At 34.8% G+C, this 14,046-nt stretch overlaps 1 pseudogene; it reads left to right on the top strand.

The window, feature by feature from the left end:
- Nucleotides 1-4,242: 4,242 nt before the first annotated feature.
- Nucleotides 4,243-5,382, top strand: LOC104851472 (annotated as a pseudogene).
- The last annotated feature ends 8,664 nt before the right edge of the window (nucleotides 5,383-14,046 follow it).

Below are 14,046 nucleotides of genomic sequence, written 5' to 3'. Positions count from 1 at the left end.
CTCTCTCTCTCTCTCTATATATATATATATATATATATATAAAACCATATAAAATATACATTTGTATATTACAGCTTTGAAGATCTATATAATGATATATATGCACAAATAATGATTATATTTATTCATTTATTAATTTAATTTCAGAGCTTTCTCTCATTTCTTTAATCACAGTCATTTGCAGATGATCACATTGGTGCTCTGCATTTTCTAAACAAATGTGATAGTGTCATTAAATTGTGATAACTAATTTCAGCCAATAACCTTCATAAATTTTATCTAAGCTGTTAATACAAAGTTAATGTCAATAATATAAGTGACCACTGAAAATATTTTTGATTGGAAACAGAAAAAGATGTATGATCGCATGGGTTTCTGACAGCTCAGTTGGGAATTTTTGTTTTTTGGCTATCACTATATTGAAAGAATAAATAGTGCTCTTCAAATTATCACTCAAGAATTGATCAGAGAATATTCCATTTTATCCCTAATTTCATCTGAGGAGTTTTTGATAGGAAAGGACATAATTATCTGGTTGTTTCTACAGCAGCCCTAAATTTGGGATGCTATTTTACTTTGTATTAAAGTATTATTTTAATTATAATTAAAAGGAAATCTTAAGGTACCAAGAAAGGCAATCTGGAAGTCTAAAACAGTGTCTGCATTCATTTTCAATTTTTATTCAGATAAATGCTCTCATCATCTTAACTGTTATGTTTGCCAAAATGTTGGAAATATCAAGTATCCAAATTATTCATTTCAACTAGAATTACTTCTGTGTACATGGTGAAAAAGAAGATGAATATCTGATAATTTTTCATTAAATGTCCATGTATTCCAGTAGGATGAAATTTCCTTAGTCTGATGAGTAACAGTTCTGGTATCTGAAAAAGCAAGGTTTTGACATGAATAATTGAAAATTTGATCTCAATTTCATCACCTTCTTTACCTCAATCGCACTAAGCTTTCTTAAAACAAGTCTAATTAGGACAGCTTTTTTAGTTCTTAGAAATGGACAGTCTATCCCAAAGGAGATTAAGATGGTGGCCATTTGTAGTGAAACAACAGAAAGGGGTGAGCATAAAGTGTACTTTCCTTCAAGGTGCAAATGCACTTATAATAAAAAAGTTACTGCATCACCAAAGCACATTTTATTTTTCTATTTTTTATTTTTTTGTACCGGGGATTGAACTTATTTTATTTTATTTATGTCGGGGATCAAACCTAGGAATTCGAACATGCTAGGCATATGCTCTAATTCTGAGATATAGCTTCATCCCTTAATAGAATAATTCTGATTTTGTTTTTTAAACACAACCTTATTGATACATTTTAAATATATATAATAGCCATATACCTCATAGGAAATTTGAATAATTTTAATAGCTTCCTTAAGTACAGGAACAAATCAGTCCATGGTACATGTTTCGAAAACCAGTGGCCACAGACAAATGAACATAAATGTCTCCTATAGTCTTGGTGTTCTTATTTCAGCAATTATTAGAGTTTAACTATGTATTCCATAAATTCATAAATTGAATCCCTAGCTTTCAACATAATTGTGTTTGGAGATGAATCCTTTTGAAAGAGATTGAGATTCACTGAGGCTATGGGTGGGTTCCCAGTGCACTTAGATAATTGACCTTATAAAAAATGGGACAAAATATGGTTTTATGCAAGCAGAGAAAATTCCTTTTTAGGAGAACAAAAAGGTTCTTTGAGAGGTCTCAGAAGAAACCAAATCTGGGAATATTTTATTAACTTCTAGCTTTGAGAACTGGGTGAAAACAAGTTTCTGTTTTTTAAGCCACCCATTTTGTGGTATTTTGTCATGGATGAACAAATAAACTATATGTATAACATGTCCATTAAAGTTTACATACTCTCAAATAACTGATAAAAGACACAATGAATCCTTCCATTTAACAAACTACAAGGGAATTATTTGTTTTTGAACATTACTTTCATGAAAACTAATTATTTTCTTTCATGTTAGATATTATAACATTCACATCCAACTGTCATTCTAGCAACAGCTAGTTTTAAGGTGTGTGTGTTGTGTGTGTGTGTATGTGTGTGTGTGTGTGTACATGAGCCTGTATGTGTGAGGTGCAAAGGGAAAGAAAACATTAATTCATGTATGTTTGAAGAGAATGCTTTTTAACTTTGAATACAATAAGATCCTTAATATAAGCTCACTGCTACAAGAAATTTTTACATATTGATTATTTAGCTTAAATAATAATTAGGTAAACTTTTATTATAAACTAAAAACAGAGTATTGGCTTTCTTGATAGCCACATTCAATTTTCAAAATAATCCATACATATAAATTTTAGAAATAAAAATAACTGCATATCTGAGTAAATTTTCCAAAAAATCTCTCATTCTACATCACAAACTTTGAAAGATTCCATATGCAGGGGAATTACCTTAATGGAAGCTCATCATTGATCCTGATTTACAGTTTTACACACTTTGATGCAATATATAGATTTTTTTTCATGTTCTTGCTTTAGCCATAGCTAATTTTTTTTGAAATAGTTGTCATTTTAACAAACATAATATTAAATAGATAGTAACATTAACCTAAATTCAAGGGTAGGCACTTCTAATTACTAGCAAACTATGAACTCAAAGAGTTACTTGGCAATGTATGGTGAATCTTGCAATGTATCCTCTATAAGCTCTACATCATGAAAATCTTAACAACACTGCAGTTTATCTACAGCTGCATGTATTTCTTCAAAGGATTTCAGGATTATTTAATAGAAAGCAGTTGAAAATTACCTAGAATTGGATGTCCAATTTTTACTTTTCATTAACTCAACAATTTAATATTGGGTTTTATATTTTAATAATATAATACCAAGAAGAAATATATCTGAATTTACATGCTTTATAACTACTAACGTGATGTTTTATGTAGAAATATTTTTCCTCTGATTTTTGGTATCACCCCAAAAAAATCCCATCACATTTTTTAGAATTAAACACATTCAGCAAACTGATAACTTCCTGATTCACCTCTATTCTATTTTTTTATACTGTTTAATAACAAATTTATTAACTGAAAGGGTTATGTATAAACCACATAGATAATTAAAGCACACAAATGTTTTATTTTGACTGTATGTGCAATTGTGAAGTCATCACTACTGTGACTATAACATGCATAAACATCCCCCAAAAAGTTTTCTTGAACCTTTTTATAATGAGTTCCTTCAACTTATGTTCATCCAAGTCCACCTCCAGGCAAACTGTAATTTTCTGCCAAGATATATCAACATTCACTTCTAGATATATAGATGTGTGATTTTCTAGGTATACCTTTCGGTGGTTTATTTTATCCAGAATCAATATTTGGAGCTTAATATTGCTTTATATATGTTATTCATTATTTCTATTGCTAAGCTTTAGTCTCTAATTGTTGCACTACAATTTACACATCCATTCACTCATTTCTAAACAGCTATTTCTAGGTTTTGTTGATTTTAAGCAGCAATAGTATAAACATACTATGAATAGTCATGTATTAACATATGTTTTCATTTCACATTAAGTACCAAAGATTAAAAAGAATGAGACATATAGCATATATTTAGATATATGCTATTATATAACATATTGTAGAAGACATCCAAAGTTATTTTTAAATGTTTGAACAGTTTTGTAGCCCTAAAGTGTTTGTTTCATTTTAGCTAATTGAAAATGATGTATGAATTTGGTCCCTTCCTCTAACGATTATAATTTACTAATTCTCTAAAATAGGTCAACGGGAAGCATGTTAGCCAGTTAAAGCCAGAAGTAACCTCTTTAACTTCACTGGTTACAAACTATGGCACATTCAAAGGGAACTTAATGATAATAGCAAAAAAATGGGAAAATTTTCAAAAAACCAAACTAGTGGAATGCATGTAAACATGAGATTCTACATTACTGTGGTAGACAAGATGAACTTAACTGGAGAGAGGAACTTCATCCAAGTAAGAAATGAGAAAAAATTGGTAAAAATTATTTCAAAAGCTGTTCCATGACGAAGACGAGACCGATTCCTAGATACCCTGTGAGGAATCGCGAATCCTGGCCAGCCGCACAGCTGTCTAGGAACCCCGGATGCGTGGGCAGCATCGGTAGAAAGAAACAAAACAAGAATTTTCTCTCAAGGAAATAAAGAGCTGAAATTCTTTCTTTTCTTGGCAAAAGATAAAAAGAAATCAGTGTGAAACTTCATTATGAAAAATGGAGGCATGTGCGGATGAGGCGAGAGTGGCAGCCACCGAGGGGGTCAGCGAGCCTGCTCAGCGCGAGCAGCCTAAGAAGCAGCCGCGCCCACACCTGCCCAGCAGACCCCGGAGGAAGACGCGGCAGCGGAGGCCGGGGAAAGCCGTGGCAACCCTTACGGATGAGGGGTTATTGAGCCTGGACTCACCCACCTACGTCAGGTACAGGGACAGAGCCGAGTCGGCTGACATAGAACCAGTGTCGGAGAATGATGGCTCCAATCCAGTAGTGCAGATCATCTATAGTGAAAAGTTCAGAGACGTTCACGATCATTTCCAAGCTGTTCCGCCTCGTAATGAGAGAAGTGAGCGTGCCTTGAAGCTCACTCAGGATGCCATTGAGTTAAATGCAATTCAACTGTGGCATTTTCGAAGCGTTCTCTTACGTTCACTTCAAAAGGATCTACATGAAGAAATGCATTATATCACTATGACAATTCAGGAGCAGCCCTAAAACTATCAAGTCTGGCATCATAGGCAAGTATTAGTAGAATGGCTGAGAGATACATCTCAGGAGCTTGAGTTTATTGCTGATATTCTTAACCAGGGTGCAGAGAATTACCATGCTGGGAGGAGTCCACAGTGGGTCACTCAGGAATTTAGACTTTGGGATAATAAACTACAGTATGTAGACCAGCTTCTCAAAGAGGATGTGAAAAATAACTCTGCGTGAAACCAAAGATATTTTGTCATTTTTAACACTGCTGGCTACAAAGGTCATGCTGTATGGAGAGAGAAGTCCAGTAAACGCTGGAAATGATAACGCTTGCACCACATAAGGAAAGTGCACGGAACTATTTGAAAGGGATTTCGCAGGAATGTGGTCTTTCCAAATATCCCAATCTATTAAATCAGCTACTTGATTCACAACCAAGTCACAGTTCCCCTTACCTATTTGCCTTTCTTGTGGATGTCTATGAAGACATGTTAGAAAACCAATGTGACAACAAGGAAGGGATTCTTAATAAAGCATTAGTTAAGTGGAATCCCAGCTAAAGAAAGGAACACTATAAGAAAGTAATATTGGAGACATATTGGAAGATCCCTTCAAAGTAAACACAGCAGAGAAAGTGACCTACCAACAAATGTACAGCAATAACACCATCCAGAAGAACTTGATGGAATGCTTTTATTATTTTTTTTTAAGGACTATAAGCAGGAGTTTAAACTAGAGTGCACATTCCGTTACCTGTGGTATAAAAGATGAATCACACAGATACTCATTTTTAACAAGAACTAAGTGTGATTTTCCTTGGGTGCTAGTGTTATTCATTTTTACTCTGAGAAATTTGATTATTTTAAAGCAAAGTAATTGGAGGGGAGAGGGAATAAAAAAAGTCCCATAAAGGAACCACTAAAAAAAATGGAGTCCTGCATACCTGGTACATTCCACTAAAATGAATTTGAGGCTGATGGAAGTGCTGGTCATGGATATGTGCTGCAGAAATAGCTTACAGAGCTGTCATTGCTTTTATATCTAGGTGTCTTCTCAAGGGGGCTTCTGGAAAGTGGTTCATGGAGTTGTGATACTTAGCTAAATGTTATTTAGGAGGTGAACTCTGGCTGGAGGAAAAGGGCTCTGGAAGTGTGGCTTGGAAGGCTATGCAGTTTCTTTTTCCCTCCTCCGTTGATCCCTCTGCTTCCTGCTTCCCATGCCATGAACTGTCTCTCCCCTGTGATGATGCCTGCCTTAGGAGCCAGTTGATTATGGCCTGAAACCTCTACAAACTGTGAGCCAAAATAAACCTTTCTTCCTCAGAGTTGTGGGTGTTGGGTATAGTGTTTGAGTGAAGAGAAAGTAACCAAGACAAGAACCAATCCAACAAAATATCCTGCCACAACTTGAGGACTACTTTTGCTTAGCAACTGCTGATGGAACTGCCAACTACGATTTTAGAACAAGTTTCAAATAGCAATGCAATTGCTTGCCAATCAGAGTTTGCCAACTCTTTCAATCATCTTCAAGTGCCAATGAACTTTCTTTTAGAAATAAATTCCACAGATTTCTCTGCCCCAGGGAAAGCCATAACTTCGTGTTTATTCTCTAGAGAACACACCAGAGTCTATTCTTATTTGTGCTTGTGTGCTCTGGATGACTCTTTAAAAATCCTTTGATTCTTCAATGCCAAAATTTTCTACATAAGAGTCTCTTCTCTGTATTTCTATTTAACTTTGGCATTTGCAACTGTGTCACTAAGATGGAGTCAGGATTATTTGGAAGTTAACTAATTCTATATTCAGAATTCTGAATGGCAACGCTAAAAGAAAGTTTCTCTCTTACTGCTTTTTATAAACTTAAAGCATCCAAATCAGCCAACCAAAAAAACTGTTTTGAATGGCTAAGCAGCAAAAGAACACCTAGAAAGTAATCAATGCTGAGCAAAAATGAGCTCAGTGGGATTTCAACTGTTCTTTATGCTCTTATTCATTCATTTTTTTTTCCCCAGCTACCAGATAGAAAGTAGGAACGCAGTGACACCGCAATAAGAGGTCATTTTCAGCCCAGAGAACTTCCTCATTAAATTTCAATTATTTTGCCACTTTATAAAACTGCACAGCTTTTCCATGCTTCTTACACTCCTAACACATGTAGGTGGTTAATACAGATCCACATATGTTTCACAGCAGGGTCAGAAATATTAGAACACTTTCAGCTACAGTTCTTTTTCAATGGGGCATGTAAATGTGACCCCTGATGGGTGCTGTTTCTTCAGACAGGATGAGAATCACTGACTCAGCCATTCTGTCAAGCAAGGAGAAGCGTAGAAGGAAGCTTGCCTATTCACTTTCACGGACAAAGGATAAGGAAAAGTAGACTATGCTCAGTGCTCTGTAATACATGCTATGTTTACTCGAACAACCCATAAAGGTAGGTAGGTATGTTGGTAAGAAGACAGAAGGTAGATAGATAGATAGATAGATACATAGACGGACAGACAATTTTCCTGCAGATATCAAATTCAAAGAAATATTCAGTGCGCTTCCCTAAATATTATCTAAGTGTGTCTTTTGCTTGCTCATAGGAATTACTTGAATTTGCCAAACTATCATGCTGCAGAAATTCAATATGTAAAATTAATCTTATAAAAACTTGCAACTGTGCAATTGCAGCTGAGATACACTACCACAACTGGATGGTTCTCCATTTTATTCTTAGTCTGTAAATAAACTATATAGGCAAAAGAGAGTTAAACAATTATGATCTTGTAACTTTTAAGCCTTTTGGTTTAATTAACCCCAAACTAAGATAAAATAAGACATTCCAAAATACTGTTTTAAAAACCTGCTACCTAGCTTGATTCTCTCAAGAATCTTGCTGAAGATAAATAGAATTGATAATCATGGGGTTATTTTGTAAATGTATGAAGTTTAAGTTGGTGCATTATATTGCTCAGAATACAGTTCATTGTTGCGTGTTATCCACTATAACTTTGATAAAGTGACATATTGTGCCATAAAGTTTGTTTTCACCACTCAATCATAAAGGATGGTGATTTCAGTCTTTTTTTTCCCCCTGTATTCTTCTGGTACTCTCTTTGCAAAAGTCAAACAAAATAAAACCTTCCTGAGAGCTTAAACTGATTTTCATATCTCTTGCAAACAGTGAATTATTTTTTAAATATTTTAGGAAATTTTGAGGACTGTGAGTAAATAATGCACCGGTAAGTCAGCCCAGAATTCACAGATGGCAAATACAACACAAGATAATTATAATTCCAAGCCACTGGTCTTTATAAAAATTTTGCAAAGTTATAAGCTAAAGAGAAACACAGGATATGCAGTTGCCACTGCATACTCTGTGAACTGATATTAAGACCTTGAATCAGAAAAACAGTGCAGTGTCTTCTGCATGGAAAGACACAGTGATCTTAGGCATCCCAAGGAAGTTTTACAGGGAGTATTTGGGGGTGAATATCCTGCCCTCAGTATGCTGTGCATGATCTGCCCAGAGAGGGCTGTCCTGTTGATTAAAACCTCCATCCATCCAAATACTAACCAGGCCTGACCGTGCTTAGCTTCTGAGATCAGAGGAGAACTGGTCTCCTCTGGGTGTTCTGGGTGGTATGGCTGTAGACCGATTAAACATCTGAAGTGCTGGATAAATTACTGTGTTCAGAAGAGGATGTCCTTTGGCCAGTGGCAAAAATATGGATAAAGGATAGATTTGGAAGACTGCAATGAGTAACAGGAAAGATTTTTAACAGAGCTTGGTCAGGATGATTAGACCACTTTGAATATTTGTAATAGTAGAAAATTTTGTCCCTTCTCTATGGCCCTCTTCTTGGTGGAGGCTTAGTTCCTGCTAAATTATCCAATTGAGTTTATTTTATCTATTTGCACATATACTATCACCTGATACCAATAAGAAAAAATCTAGGTGATTACCCTCTACTTCAACTGTCATACAAATATAAGTGTTGCACAGCACTGTTTGCGTTGGGCATGCCATTAGAGCTCCTGGGATATACTAAGTCAAGATGCACTTAAGACCTCCTAAGTAAATAACATAGATTAGTGATTTATATTGGATTTAAGAAAACATATATTTTAGACTAATATTTTAAAGTGTGAGCTATATTTCTCTGTCATTTTCTCAAATTGAACAGGAGTGTGGCTGTAATTTTATTTCTTCCTTTCATTTGTATTTGAGAAGAAGAAAATGAACACAGTAATAAATGAGAAGTAAGCTTCTGCAATCCAGTAGAAATCACTTCATGCTCAAGTAAACTTGTAAAATGCCTTGGATTTTTCCCTCTTCCTGAAAGCAATGAGTCATTTTTCCTTTGTCATGTGAGAGAAATCTTCCTATTAGTAAGTAACAAGGTTGGCACGCCTCTCAGTGGTCAGAAAGATCTAGTTTCTGCTATCTTGGTTTACCCTGAGAAAGAAACTAAAGGCCATTTCTTCTTATTGGCCACAAGCTGTGCTTATCAGTTATCCATTGCAACAGTAGCATTGCCTGACAGACTGCTCAAAACTCAGAGGCATACACCTCTAGACACTCCTATGTCTGGACTGTCCAATTACTTTTACTCATCTAGACACAGCTTGGCTGTCATTACTCATGCCTTCTTGTGGTAGCTTGCACTTTAAAATGTCTGAAAACTGGTTGTGCTACTTTTGACAAGAATTACATACTCGGAGCTTGGTAGTACACTGGCTCATCTAAGATGACCTCAGCTCTCTTAACTTTCATTAGTTTACAGTGGATAAATTATTTTTTAAGGGAAGAACACGTGTAAGAGTCAGTCTTTCGTTACAAATAGTTTAAATGTTTTTCCTTGTGTCATTTATACTATCAACTCATGGGCCAAAGAAAGCTGCATATCTGAACACAGATCAGGAAGACACTAAGCATTTAGATGGCAGTGTACATGTGTTTTAAAAGATTTTAAGAACCTTTTGTTAAAGAGAACAATGCAATGAGCCTCTCATTAGGAAAGCCAGAACTTTCGTTAGGGTCTGCTCTAAATGAGAGAAGGCTGCTAGGCAGGGTCAAAACATAGATTACACTCAGGTCAGGGTAACAGCGACAGGAGCTATGGGATGCCGTTCCTGTAGAACAAGTATATTGGGCGGATTAGCTACCTTTCATGGGCTTACCCATGGTTTACCCTGAGCTCAGGGTACTGGAGCTGCCTATAGTTGGTGATGCCTGTCTGTTCCAAATATGGGGAGGGCTGGTAGTTATTATGGTGCTTATTGCTGGTCCAGTTGTACCGATTGTGTGATCTAGCTAAGGAAAGTGACCAGTTTTGAGACACTACCTTGAAACAGGTGAAGTCTCAGTTTCAAACACCAAACATGACAAAACCAACACTGCATCACAACAATGCAGATCCACTGAGAGATGAACTATCAGAGCAATGTTTTATTTCTCTGTTAGAAAATTATCAATGCGTATCCTAACTTATTCTGAATTCCCTTTGTTTAAATTCAAAAGTCAAGCCATTTTCATCTGCAACACAAACTACAGGCTGCAATGTATTTCAACTTTCCGGCCTTTTTAAATTTAGCAAATAGTTTAATAATTAAAATAATTTTTATTTAACTATAAATTGCCTACCAAATCTTGTCTCAGAAAAGATTATCCTATAATTATATTTCTAATACTGTCTTCAAGCTGTTCTTTAGAGAATGTGAATTTCCATGAATCTTCCTTTTAGAAGGAGTACAAGCGTAACTACTTCTCAATATCTGGTCTGTCCATCGATGTTTATTTTCTGACACAACAAGTATACATCTGTGTGCTCTGTTGTCAAATTAAAGAATAGCAAATGTTATCTTCTTTTGAACAATGATTTTCTGAACCTAAATCACTGAAGGTATATGTGAAACATATTAAGTTTATATTGAACATTCTGAAAACATTTGTCCATGCCAACAGTCGGTCTTCATTGGTCTTAGATACACACTACTGTGGTATTGATATGTTCACTCAAGTTCATGGGCTGGAAATTTAGGCCCTAATGGGAAGGGTCTTGTGGGAAATGTTTGGGGCATGAGGGAGGAGTCTTCATGAATAAGCAATGCAGCTATAAAAACGGGGAATGTGAGACCCTCCTGTTATGCTCACTTGCCATGTGAGAACTTAGCACCGGTCTGCTGTTGCCTTTTTGTATTCTGTCCATGGCCACATAGCAATTGTCCCTCATCAGAAATTAAGTTTAAAGGCTATGGGACTCCTAGGATCCAGAAGTGCCAAATAAGTTTCTGTCCCTTTAAAGTACCCAGCATCTTGAGAGTCATTACAGGAGCACACACAAAAAAAGACTGGAACAAAACCTTTCTCATGTTTCTACAAAAAGCAAAAATGCATAAGGATATACTGATACAAAGTAACTACTTTACAGATGCTATGTTTTCACTCTTCCTTGTGATTGCATTTTGCTGTAGTTGTTCATATTTCTAATTTTCATAATTTTCTTGTAATATGTTTTAAAGTTTTGGTAGATAACTATTTTATAGTTAAGTTTAAGTTGCTTTTCATATGTTTATCATCAGAATATCTAAATTGTTCCAACTTGTTAAAAAATGCTGTCTGTTATGGGAAATACTTTGTCATGGAAAGGACTCCTGGCCTGTGATCTTCTTCTTAACATTATTTTTTTTTCTCAAGAAAGATTTTTAACCATTTTGCTACATATGAGTATTTAAATTCTATTATTGAAATGTAGAGAACTTTATTTATCTTAGATGATTAAAAGAAAGATTTGTTGTTAAAAAAAGAAATGCTATCGCTGGGGATTTAGCTCAGTGGTGCCGCCACCTGCCTCATAAGCATAAGAACTCGAGTTCGATTCCTGGTACCAAACAAACAAAATTCTATCCTTCCTTCCTTTTTTTTCCACCTTTTGTAAAAATTAGTTGCACATTTCTGTATAGATCAATAACATTATCATTGTAGTGTCAATGTAGTTTTGAAACAGTAGTATCATAGTTCCTGCAAATATAATTTTCTTTTTCAAACTCATTGTGCCTATTCTTGTTCTTTTTTCTTTTTCTACAAATCTATCTTAAATTTGTCTACAGAATTATTGCAAAATTTATTTGGAATAGTTACATCTTTATAATATTGCATCTTTCAAATCATTAACACAATACTATATGTTTTTCAAGTTATTGGGGTCATTGTTTATTGCATCTCATCAGAATTTAGTACTGTGATGCGTACTCAAATCTTTGAAGAGTACACATCCCTTCCTGTTATTTTGGAGATTATACCTTGGTCTACCAAATCTGTTTGTTACAGACATTTCCTTGAAAACATAATTTGGGTGAAAAGACAACCAATTCCTCATTTTACAAACACATAGGAAAATAAGAGATCCATGACAGATATTTATTTATATGCTTTTCTCACTTGCTTCTTTCCTCTTTAAATATAAAGATCTATTCTGGAGACTGAATAGGGTGAGTGAAGACTTTGCGATTGTTAATAGTGAATAAATAGTAAAAGTAAAATGTGAGAGTAGCAGTATAGTTTTTTTCTCTTTTTGTATAGGTCGGAAATGTTGCTTTGTAGGGAAAAAAGAGAAACAAAGAGAGAGAAATTATGAAAGAGTCCAGAGAACAAGAAAATACAATGTGAAACCTTAAAACAATTGGAATTTTACTCATTATGTTCAGCAATTCAGGTGGAAGCCTGATAGAAACTCAGGTCTTGCCATTACAAATTCCCCACCTCTTTATACATTGAGTGTTGAGTTTTGTGGACATTTTTCTGAGGCAAAGAGACAACGGGACAATTTGAAATATTAAGTATTTCTTTTTCTAGATTGTTAAAGTAAGGCCTGAAGATACTGTTGTGCTTTCAAATTTTGTATTTTGCTAGATCATAATTTTGGTTTTCCTTTTTCTTTTGAGAACAGCTTAATGGGGGCAGAGAGGTGAGGTATAGAAACAGTTACCCATTCTCTGTACAACAGATATAGATTAAGAGAATTATTAACTTGATGGATTAGCTAGGCAAATTGTTAATTAAATTGCTCTTTCATTAAATGTTTATGGATAGCATTATCTATTCCATGTAATGAGTAGAGATTCAAGGACAAATATGAGACTAGGATGGGAAGATGTGAGATCCTTTTTTTTTTTTTTTTTAGATGTTTGTTATGGGGTATGGAAAAATGCAAAGCCTAGAAAAAGACGACATTGTAAAACTTCATATTGAGAATTAGGGAATTTCTTTAACCGATTAAAATAATTCTGGATGAAGTTTTTAGTATGAATTTATTTCTTATCTAAAATAAAGATGCAAATAGAATGAAAAGTTTGAAAATACAGGTAAATAAGAATGTGCATCCTGACTGTACCTCTCAGAGCACAGAGGAGAGCACTGCAGGCAAAGTGCCACATCAGTGTAATCCTAGGGGAACCAAAAAAGCTAGAGAAATAGAAGTTAGAAGTTACTCCAGATATGGATCTAGGTTGTATTGTAGCTGTTAGGAGGCCAACATTAAGAAAGGTGGTTCAAGATGCCTTAGTACTTATTTGTATGAAAAGGGATCCAAGTTGAGTGAGGAATTCAGAGAATTTCTGAGTAATTTAAAACTAGCAAGAATGTAGAAGACATTGAGGACAGAGAAAGAAAAGGAGGAAACATGTATATTCTACATCTTAAAATCCTAGCCGCTGTAGAACAAGGCTTGGTGAAAGATGTCTGAAAAGGACCAGAAAGTGTTTTTGCCATGGTGAATAATATATTATCCTTAGCAAGTATTCAACTCAGCCATTGTAGCTCAAAATAGGCATACATAATAAATCCAGAAATGGGTTTGACTCTGTTCCAATAAAAGCCCATTTCCATAAACAAGCAGCAGGAACAACAAATTCATGATGGAAGATAGGCCATTTAGAAAACTTACAGAACAAAAACTAGAAACATTTTTTGTATAATCATTTGGCTGCATTTCAGGGGACAATTTGAAATGTGCTCTAAAAATTAATTTGTATAGAACATTAAATCATTAAAATATTTAGGAATGGGGAAATTATGGTAGGATCAGGAAAAGATAAGGGGAATTGAGCATGAAAAACAAAACAAATTAAGCAGGTGAGATAATATGAAAGAGCAAGAAGAAAATTTACTTGATCATTCTATAGAAATGGAGTAGTTGTTCGACAAAAACCAAATTTATTATGTTGATGTAAAGGGACCATTTAATATGTGAGAACTTGCAAATTTAATGTGAACAAAAATGTACTGCTTTTGTTGTTTGCAGATTTATTATACTTATCAAGCAATGCTAAATGCACTGAA

This window comes from Fukomys damarensis, unplaced genomic scaffold (genome assembly GCF_012274545.1).
Source record: "Fukomys damarensis isolate Sample0158 unplaced genomic scaffold, DMR_v1.0_HiC HiC_scaffold_3, whole genome shotgun sequence".
NCBI classification, from domain to species: Eukaryota; Metazoa; Chordata; class Mammalia; order Rodentia; family Bathyergidae; genus Fukomys; species Fukomys damarensis.
The sequence above is the reverse complement of the archived record's forward strand: the minus strand, read 5'-3'. Positions and strand labels throughout refer to the sequence as shown.